Here is an 11276-nt window from a genome sequence, read left to right as displayed (position 1 = left end):
AAGAGCCCCCTAGGTTTCCTAAGGATGGTCATTAGGAGGATGAGGTGGATCTAAGAATGGTGACAGGCCATTGTGGTTCTCTGGAATTTCATCAACCAGAAGCTACTAAAATAAGAGCATGGCAGAGATGGTGGCAGTGGTGGGAGGCTCCGCCCACCCACCCAGATGCTTCTGCGCATGCACGAGAGAATTGGTAGTAAAAAAAAAAAGGAAACCCACCACTGGAGCAGGGGAATAATAAAAAAGAGAATAATAAAAAAGGAAGTGAAAGAGAACGGGATACTGTTCTCTTTTTGGTGACAATAAATCTGTTTGTGAGTTGAATGATTACCTCCCTTTTGCGATCTCCTTTGGTTGGTTCTTTTTCTCCCCTATTTTTTAATTTTGTTTATTACTGCCCTACAAACAAGATTGATCGGTTGTACTTAATGTGCTAATTTAGCATTAACCACAAGAGGGAGCAAAAGACTCAATTTTAGTTGTCAGCCTACTTTAGGTATAAGTGAAATATAAAATGCCTGCTACTTTTTATATAGACTTTGTTTTTACATATTCCTTCGTGCACACACACGCGCGCTCACACACACACAAACACACACGACTCTGTTCTAATTCCTGGGAAGATACAAAGAAAGTAAAAATAAATGTTTGTACCAGGAAAAAACAAAACGGTAAAGAAAGTTTTCAAGGGGAAAAAAAACCCAAGAAAGTCTAGTTGTGTGTTGAAAACACCTTTGGGACAGCATTGTTACACACAAAAGAGTGTGCGGTGTTTGTATTTCTACCTATGGAGGACTCAAGGTACCCTTGCCAGAAGTGCAAATTGATTAGATTACTTGAGGAAAGTCTCTGGGGGCCAGTCAAGCCCCCAAGACTGCAGACTTTCCCACACGAGGCCCTCTGAGTGCCAACAGTGAATGTGATGGACATGACAAACTCATTTGAATTTAGAAATTCAGAAGCGTCTTTCCAAATAGAGCATGCCAAGGAAGATGAAGCGGAGCACAATGAGGAAGACAAAAGAGAAGGGCAAGGCTGACAGCAACAAGTCACTCTAAGAACAAAGGAGCAGAGAGAAGGAAGCCCTGGCCCTCTCTGGGACGGAGCCATCAACCTCATATCCTCCCTCGGGAAGGAGACTCCTGAAGAAAACACTTTGCCAAATGTACCGGTGATAAGATGTAACTCAGATTCTCCCAAATAAAAAAGAGGCCACGTTTTGGTGATTGGAGAGTTACTACTTCAAGGAGCAGAGTCAACCTTTTGTAGATTAGACAATTTCTTTTCTTTTTTTAAGCATTCTTTATTAAGTTATTAAGTATTTCAAAATGCAAAATAAAAAAGTAAATAAAAGAGCAGTGAGGAGGAAGGAGAAAGGGGAAACAGGCGAGGAAAGGTAGCGAAAAGAAAAGCATTGACTTCCAACTCTCTCTGTCTCAGATAAGGCATTAGCATCAAAACACAGTTTTTTTTGTTTTTCCATAATAATATGAAAAAATCATTTCTATAAAGGTCTATCAATCTAATCTATGAAGCCCAAAGTCAAAGTTACATTCTTTTGCACATCAAGCATGAAGTTCAGAAGTGGTTTCCATGTGGAAACAAAAGTTCTCATGTTCTTTTCTTTAATCAAAGTGGTCAGTTTTGCCATTTCAGCCAACTCCATCAACTTCTGCAACTATTCTTCCAGGTAGGTATCAAAGGGTCTTTCCATTTTTTCACATGCAATAATCTTGCTGCTGTCAACATATATAGTAACAGAGTTCCAATTTTTTTCTCCAGTTCTTTTTCCATTAGTCCCAAAAGGAAAAAAATTCTGGTTTCATTTCTATCTCCATTTTCAGGATTTTCTGTATTAATCATACTCCCATTTTTTTTGCTTCATCACACATCTACTAAAGATGATAAAAAGTCCCTTCTTCATTTTTACACTTTCAACATTCATTTGACATACCTTTATACAGCTTAGATAGCTTATCTGGTGTTAAATACCAGTGATATATCATCTAATAAAAATTCTTTTAAGCTATAATTTAATGTAAATTTTAAACCATTCATCCACATATTTTCCCATTGTTTAAGCATCACATTTATATCCAAAATTCCTTGTCCAGTGAACCATATAATGTTTTACATGTTCATTTTCTACATTCAGTTTCAATAACATTTTATAAATCTTAGCAATAATTTGTTCATCGTCGCCACATAATGAAAGTTCCAGTTCTTTTTTACCAAAATCAAATCCATAGCACTTTTTATCCAATTTAAACCTTTCTTTCTGTTACATTTTTTTATTAACAGCTGCATGAAAAAGTGCTTCTGAGTTTTGTCCAAACTGGACCCTTAATTTTTGAAACCATTATGTTCTTCTCCTGCCTGGACCTCATTTGCCTTCAATCTTTCCCTCCAGGATTAAGTGAAGTATGGTATATTTTTCCGGGCATTGCATCACATGTCCAAAATATTCTAACTTTCGCTTTTTAATGGTTTTGATGATTTCCCTTGGCTTTTCCAGGCATCTTATCGGCTCATCTCATTTGTGATTTTGTCAACCCAGCTTATATGTAACAGCCGTCTATAAATCCACATTTAAAATGCTTCTATTTTCTTCAAGTTGCTTTCTGTTAGAGACGAACTCTCTATTCCTTAGAGCAGGATAGAAAAGATGTAATCTGACAAGCCTGATTTTCAATTTTAGGCTTATGTCATGACTGTAGAAGACTGTAGACATGATCAACCAAAAGCCTGAAAAACAATTGCAGTGGACTATGACCAACTAAGCAGCATAGCCAAAGAATTAGGAGCACAGGTATTGAGCTCAGTTAGACTTCCAACTGAAGGTCAACATCCAATGAAGGAAGAAGATTTTAGAAGGCAGTCGCCAGCTCAAAGGATGGTGCCATTCTGATTGTGGATGACTCTATCTACAGGAAGGGCTTCTAGAAAGAGATGGGCTGAACCTCAAGATGACAAGCAAGAAGTAACATCTGGCTCAGCTCAGAGGTTTGGGAAGGGCAGAATAAAAACTAACAGGTGAAACTTATCAAGGAGAAATTTAGTCGAGAACTAAGGAGAAATTTCCTAAGAATAAGAACAATTAATCAGAAGTTGTGGATGCTATGTTATTGGAAGTTTTAAAGAAGATTCTGGATAGCCATTTGTCAGGAATGATATAGGGTTTCTTGCTTGAACAGGGGATTGGACTAGAAGACCTCCAAAGTCTTCCAACTCATTATTCTGTATACTATATCTCCATAAAATGCTTTTGCCCATATTCACTGCAAGAACTTGATTTAAATGCCCAATTTCTCCTCTACTGTGTTTTGTATACACATTGGTGCAAAATATTAATTATACAATTCTTACCCTCCAGTTGTGAAAAGTAGAATACCAGTTCTTTGTCTTCGTCTTAGCAGATACTTTAGAAATAATTTTCAGGAAAGTAATTAAATTTTGTCCAACAGCCCTTTGTGTTTGACATGAGTTAGTTTTCTGGACATCATTTTCATAATAGGTTTGTATTTATTTCCCCCTTGGATTATCTTTTAAGCACTTTTGCAAGTTTTTAAAGTAGTTACAATTACTAAGCCAAACCTTAAGATATTTCATTATCTGCATATTTTAGAAAATCTTGTAATTTTAGACTTTGTTTAATAAACTTTATACTATACCAATTCATTTTTTGTTGAGCTTTTAAAAGTTTACCCCAATATTTTAGTTCATCTGCTTCCATTATTCTGACACTTCTCATTTCACTGGTGGCTGATTAAAATGAAGATTTGATTGAGTGAGTTTCTATACCTGGATGCATCAGAGAAGCTGAAAGCAGCGGTGGGTTCCTACCAGTTTGGACTGGTTTGGCCAAACTAGTATTGGTTTGGCAGCCTGGGTCGCTGGAACTGGCAGTGACCCAGGCCTTCCAGCCCCACCCCTCCCCGGAATTGTTCTCCGGACCCTGCCATAGACACCACCATCTTGTTTTTCACTTCTGCGCATGCGCAGAACAATTTTTATTGCACTGTGCATGCACGCACGTGCCCCCATGAACAAACTGGCAGTAATTCCTGCAATTCCACTTCTGAGATCAGGGGTTGCTCCCAGCACTACTGCTGGCTCACTGCGCCCAAAAATTTCTGCATGCACAGAACTGAAAATCAAGACGCCGGCCCTGTGGAAGAACCAATTTGGGGGCGTGGCAGGCCTGGGTTGCTGCTGGTTTCAGCGACCCAGGCCACCAAACCACTACCAGTTTGGCCAAACTGGTCCAAACTGGTAGGAACCACCTCTGCCTGAGACTTCTTAGGAAATTTGCTGTCTTTCAGGTATTTGTATCCTAAGACAAGTTGTGCTGTTTGGGGAATTCTGGGAGTTAAAGTCCACACATCGTAAACTTGCCAAGGTTGAGAAACACTGTCCTAAGAGATAACAGCAATATTAATAAAAGCGATAGCAACAGTTTAGAGACAATAACAGTCTTCCAATATTTGAGGAGCTGACACAAAGAAGAGGGTGGGGGGACTTATTTTCCACAGCACTTGAAGGCAAGAAACAATGGATGGAAACTAATCAAGGAGAGAAGCAGTCTAGTATTAAGGAGAAACCTCCTGACAGTTGACAACAATTAACCAGTGGGACAGATTGCCTTCAGATGTTGTGGGTGCTTCTCACTGGAGGGTCTTAAGAAGAGAGTGGACAGTCACTTATCTGAAATGATATAGGGTCTCCTGCTTGAGCAGGTTAGACTAGAAGATCTCCAATGTCCCATCCAGCTCAATTCTGTTCTGTTCCTTGAGATATTGAAATCCACCCTTCACCATCCTTTCCCTTTTATTCATGTCAGGATGGCAAGAGAGATTGGGGTGGGGGGTGGGGAGTCTCTCTCTGGAGGCCTTGAGGCCTTGGGCAGAAAGATGAAGGAACTGGGAGCATAAGTGATAATTTTAAAAATCAGTCCTGCCAATGGCAAACACTTCCTTCACCAAGAACTTCTGGGCAGAGACAGAATCCAAGTCTGGTGTTTGGCAACACCTCACCAATCTCATCAGACGGGCTTTAACTAGAGCAAGAAAGGTCCCAAACCGGAGACAGGCAATGACTAGAAAAACAGACCACAATGGGAAAACCGTTGTGCAGGACATGACCTGCAATATTGGGCAAAACCACAGATGTTTCTATCCAAATGCACAGCCAAGTTCAAAGGATCAGGACGGTACATTCATTTGCAATTCAGAAGGTTTATTGCTCAAGCCTCTTCAAGATGAGTTGAACTTGGACTGTTTGCGGGTATGTAATGACTCTGGGTGGATGACGCATTTAACTCTGCCTTCCCCTGCAGCCCTGCCTGCTCTAATCCTACATGTATGGGAAATAGGGATGCTCAGGGATACTAATGCAAGAAGGTAAATGTTAAGGTAAGAGGAATCACTGAAATTGATGCGATGCTCATTATGGGCACACAGACCTGGAAGACTACAATTCTTCCAAAAGTGTGTGCTCTGTCTCAGGTTGCACACACACATGCAAAGTTGATAAGGAGTTATTTACTAGATGAGCAGGTGACAGTAGACAAGATTGTAAATCAAGTTCTGTGCAGCTTGCTTGCCGGTATAAGTCCTCTTAAAGTGCAAGTAGTCCAACTCATTGCAGGAATCAAGAACCAAATCAGGTAGTCAGCAGGTTCAATAGTAAAGGATTCAAAAGCAAGGAAATATAGAAACCACAAGATGGAATCCAAACATTGTTTCCAATGAAGTTTGAAGGAAAATGAGCTACATAAATCTCTCTGCAGGCAGCTATTTTGGAGGTCTCACCTTTTGCCCGGCAAGGAGCCTCTTTGAATAGAGTTGTTCTGTTCACATCGCATCGACACCTGCAGCTCATCAAATTTGCAGATGACACCAAGATAGAGAGAAGAGTCAAACTTTAGAAGATAGGGTCAAGATCCAGAAGGATTTTGATAGGGTTGAGCATTGGGCCCTACCCAAGAAAATGCCACTCAGTGATGAGAAAAGTAAGGTCTTACACCTAGACAGGTATACAGTAGGTGGTACCTAGGTCAATAGTAGCAACTGTGAGGGATCTAGTGAACAGCCACTTACGTATGAGCCAACAGTGTGCCAATACCCTTCTAAGCTGCATCAACAGAATAATAGTATCGAGATCAGGTGAAGTGTTAGTATCACTTTACATTGCATTGCTGAGACCAAACTTGGAATGCTATAGCAATAGCAATAATAGCAATAGCAGTAGACTTATATACCGCTTCATAGGCCTTTCAGGCCTCTCTAAGCGGTTTACAGAGAGTCAGCATATTGCCCCCAACAATCTGGGTCCTCATTTTACCCACCTCGGAAGGATGGAAGGCTGAGTCAACCCTGAGCCGGTGAGATTTGAACCGCTGACCTGCTGATCTAGCAGTAGCCTGCAGTGCTGCATTTAACCACTGCGCCACCTTGGCTCATACTGGAATGCTGCATCCAGTATTGGTCACTGTGATACAAAATTTTATTGAGATCCTAGAACGAGGGCAGAGAAGAGCAATGAAGACAATAGGGAATCTGGAATTGAATTGTACAGTGAAAAGCTAAGGGAACTAGGAATGTTTAATTGGGGAGACCAGAGATAGCTGTCACAGGGGTGGGGGTGGGGTGTCAATTTATTCTCCATAGCACAAGAGGGTAGGATAAGAATCAATGGGTGGAAGTTCATCAGAGAGAGCCTGGAAATAAGAAGCAATTTCCTAACAATAAGAACAATTGATCAGTGGAACTGATTGCCTCCTGGAGTTGTGGGTGCTGCATTGCAGGAGGTTTCAAGAAAATAGCAATAGAAATAGCACTGAGACTTATATACCTCTTGACAGGGCTTTGCAGTCCTCTCTAAGCAGTTTACAGAGTCAGCCTCTTGCCTCCAACAATCTCGGTCCTCATTTTATCAACTTGGGGAGGATGGAAGGCTGACTCAATCTTGAGCCTGGTGAGATTCAAACTGCCAAATTGCAGGTATCCGACAATCAGCAGCGTAGCCTGCACTACTACATTCTAACCACTGCAACGCCATTTGGTTGAGATGGCATGAGGACTCCTTCTTTGGGTGGGTGGTTGATCTAGAAGACCTCCAAGGTTCCTTTCAGCCCCATGGCTCTATGCAAATGGGACTAACATTAAATATAAAGAAACCCAAACTAAGGACAAGTACATCAACCAATCTTGGAACTGATATTTTGAAGTGGTACAGAGCACCTGCCTCCTAGGACCATCAACAGTAAATGAATATTATATTCATTCTATATTATTCTATGAAATGCGCAGCAGACTAGTAATTGATAGAGCAGCCACAAAGACCTTGGAAAAGATATTCGAATGCTGTGATGTGTCTATACTTACAAAGTTCAGAATTGGGTAAGCCTTACTATTGCCTGCTTTACAGAAGTAGAAGTTGAATTTTAAGAAGCAGGATTGAGGTCTTTGAATGTTGGAGAAGACTCCAAGAATACAATGGATAGCCAAGGAAAAAAACTGATGGATCATTGAAACAAATCAACCCAGATTCTCATTTGAGGCACAAATGACCAAGCTCAAACTATTCTACTTTGGACGCATGATGTGTAGCTCTCTGGGAAAATGTTCTGATGCTGGGAAAGGTGGAAGGAAGATGATGATCAAAGCAAGTTGGGGACACTCTTGGAAGAGCTTAGGGATCGCATCATGAAAAATCTAATAAGCAACTTGACTTGCAAGTCTATAAACCGGTTGCAGTAATGAAATCTCACATATAGCAACATTTCCCCCCCTGAAAGTTGCCATAAGCTAATTAAGAAAATGAAGATAGCAAGTCACATGAGATCTGCTTTTCCAATTATAGCCATCCCAACTTCATCTCTTGATGAGTGAAAAAAGGACTAGGGGGGATGATAGGATAGCAGTCTTCCAATATTTGTCTTCCAATACTTGAGGGAGGTGGGGGTTCAACTTATTCTCCAAAGCACCTCAGGGTAGGGCAAGAAGCAATGGAGAGAAACTAATCAAGGAGAGAAGCTACTTGGAATTAAGGAGAAACTTCCCAACAGTGAGAAGAATTAACCAGTGGAATAGCTTGCCACCAGAAGTTGTAGGGGCCTTATCACTAGAGGTTTTCAAGAAGAGTTTGGACAGCCACTTGTCTGAAATGATATAGGGTCCTACGCAGAGCACGCTAAAGTAGAATAGAGTAGAGTAGAATAACAGAGTTGGAAGGAAGCTTGGAGGTCTTCTAATCCAACCCTCTGCTCAAGCAGGAGATCCTATACCATCTTGGACAAATGGATGCCCAGTCTCTTCTTAAAAGTCTCCAGTTAGGAAGCATCCACAACTTTTGAAGGCAAGCTGTTCCCCTGATTAATTGTTCTCACTGTTAGGAAGTTTCTCCTTAATTCCAGGTTGTTTCTCTCCTTGATTAGTTTCCATCCATTGTTTCTTGTCTTGCCTTTTGGTGCTTTGGAAAATAAGCTGACCTCCTCTTCTTTGTGGCAGCCTCTCAAATGTTAAGCAAAGAGATGTAGTGACTAAGTGAAAAATTATGACTGCAAATTTTACTGCTCCCTTTCATACAGAATTAACTCTGCTTCTTGCAAGTAAAAAGCATGCAAATGGCAATCAGGTGACTGAAGATGCTGCATTGGTGCTAAATGCATATCACTTGCGAAGTATAGAAGAATGGTGATTATGTGACTGCCGGAGGCTTCAACATTTGTATATGTGAGGATTGGTTGCAAAGTTACTTTTTGCTACCACTTTAACTTTGAACAATGGCTGCACCAGGCAGTCAATGAGGAATCACCTGTACTTCATCCCACACAAACTTTACTTTGATTGTAAAACACTGTTATTGAATTTGGCAACCAACTTTTTATTCCACAAGCACTCAAGCATTCCATAAAGGTAATGGTAAAAGTTCCCCTCGCACATGCGTGTTAGCCGTTCCTGACTCTAGGGGGCGGTGCTCTTTGTTTCAAAGCTGAAGAGCCAGCACTGTCCAAAGATAGCTCCATGGTCATGGCATGACTAAATGCTGAAGGCGTACAGAACGCTGTTACCAAAGGTGGTCCCTATTTTTCTACTTGCATTTTTACGTACTTTCGAACTGCTAGGTTGGCAGAAGCTGGGACAAGTAACGGGAGCTCACTCCATTACATGGCACTAGGGATTCAAACTGCCAAACAGCTGACCTTTCTGATCGACAAGCTCAGCGTCTTTGCCACTGAGCCACCCTTCAAGCATTCCATAAGATAAAACTATTGACTTTATGCTTTCTCTACATCATTTTTTTTCCTTTTTAAGACCTTCTAATCCTTTTTATCGGTGTAGAGTCGGGGTGACTGAATGGAGCCGAGCATTTACTGGCCAGATGCCCTTCCTGATGCCTACACAGAGTTCACAGCAGATATTTTCTCTTTGTGCCGATAGAGAAACATCCGTCGCAGCCTCGGATCGAATTCTCAACCTTCTGAGTGGGAGGCAAGCGTCTTCACCTCTAGGCCACCATGCTGCTCCCTTTCTCTACATCAATAAATCCACAATAAATGTTTTTTTCCCACATTCAGTTTGCTTAACAGTGGAAATTTGGTCTACACGCCTGTCTAATAGAATTGCCTTTTGTATTTCTCCCATTCTATTGTCTCGTCTTGTATATTTTTTAACCATTAGTAAGCAGGCACACAACCAGGAACACTTAATAAAGAGCTTCCAGTAGTTTTTGAATTCAACGTTTCCCTTTGTAGAGGGCAAAAATGTCATTCTTTCTGATCCTCAGACAGCAACGAGTCTTAATGCAAATGTTAAACAAATTTCACAGCTGCCTGATAAGCAAACCATTCATATTTTAATATTTCTCCAGTTGCACCATGTATACCTGCAGTCTTACTGTTTTTTCAACGTTCTTATGACACATTATTTTCATACTTTACCTTGGATTACTACTATCTATACCAACACACACACACACACACACACACACACACACACACACACACACACACACACACACGAACACAAACGGTAAAATATTCCTTTCAGCATCTACAGTTTGATCCAAGTTCATTTCTAAGCCTAACTAAGCTGTGGCAACCCATCACTCTAAGATCTTAGAAAGTTCTCCAATTGAGTTGTGTTCTCCAATGACCGTGAGCTCAAGGCTGGAGAAGACTTAAGAAAATATCATCATTTCCATGTGTGGTAAGCTGAGCGTTTGTCTGGGAAACAGGTACTGTTGTCCAGGTTGTGTTCCCTCTTTAGGTTGTTTGGCTTGGTCTTTGAGGTGGCTTTTGTGTTGAAGGAATTCAATCATGGTCCATTGGGTTTGGTGTGATCTCCACGGCAACCATAGGTTACTCAAGCATCCACAAGTAATTTCTTGTGCAGCCCATGCAGCTGTGCACAGTCTTGAGTAATTATTTAGCGAAATGACTTTGGACCTGGATCACTTCCTAGAAGAATTGCTGTTAATGTCCACTTGTGAGCTCTACAATTTCTCTTTTAGCACTTCATCTCCAAGAGCTTCTCCTAAGACCAAGACACACCCTTATGAATCTATGGAAATCTTGTTTAGCTGCCTGTTGACACCTGTAATCCGCTGAAGTGTCTTGATAAATTACTGGGAAATAACCCAAGGGGGAATTCTGGAAACTCTTAGAATTCCTCACTGTCTGTCACGGACTCTCTCCAAATGTGTTCCAACTTGTGGAATTACAGTGGCCATCCTTCACTAATTCTCCCAGTCCTTCATCATAATCAGTCACATTGCTGACATATGTTAGATGGATAACTTGCTCCTTCACTACTATGACTTCACTTCACTATGACTACATTTATGCTTGAACCACGTAGTTGAAATGTTATTTTATTTTATATTCACCAGTCATCATTCCAACTTTCACCATTTGCTGGAAATTAGTTGCCTGCATCTAATACCAGCCTAAGGATTACTGCATGCACATAATTTATATCAAATTACACCAAAATATATTTCCCTCTTTTTACTTGTTATTAAATTTCATTCTCTTCCCTAAGTGTATTCATTCCTTGCATTCCACAAAATCAGACCACTTTTATTCGGATCTTTTGCAAGCATTCATGTTCTCTTATTTTCCCAGGGACAGAGTTTATATGTTTAATTTATTTTGTCAAGCATGTAGAAGATAACAGAAGTAAGTATAAACATGATTATGAATACAAGAAATGGATATGAAAAGTGGGCACAGGAGGACAGGGAGGGGTGGCACGTTGGTAAACCTATGCACA

This window comes from Thamnophis sirtalis, unplaced genomic scaffold (assembly GCF_051295495.1).
Source record: "Thamnophis sirtalis isolate CommonGarterSnake01/CBP01778 unplaced genomic scaffold, rThaSir2_p1.2 scaffold_13, whole genome shotgun sequence".
NCBI lineage: Eukaryota > Metazoa > Chordata > Lepidosauria > Squamata > Natricidae > Thamnophis > Thamnophis sirtalis.
The sequence above is the reverse complement of the archived record's forward strand: the minus strand, read 5'-3'. Positions refer to the sequence as shown.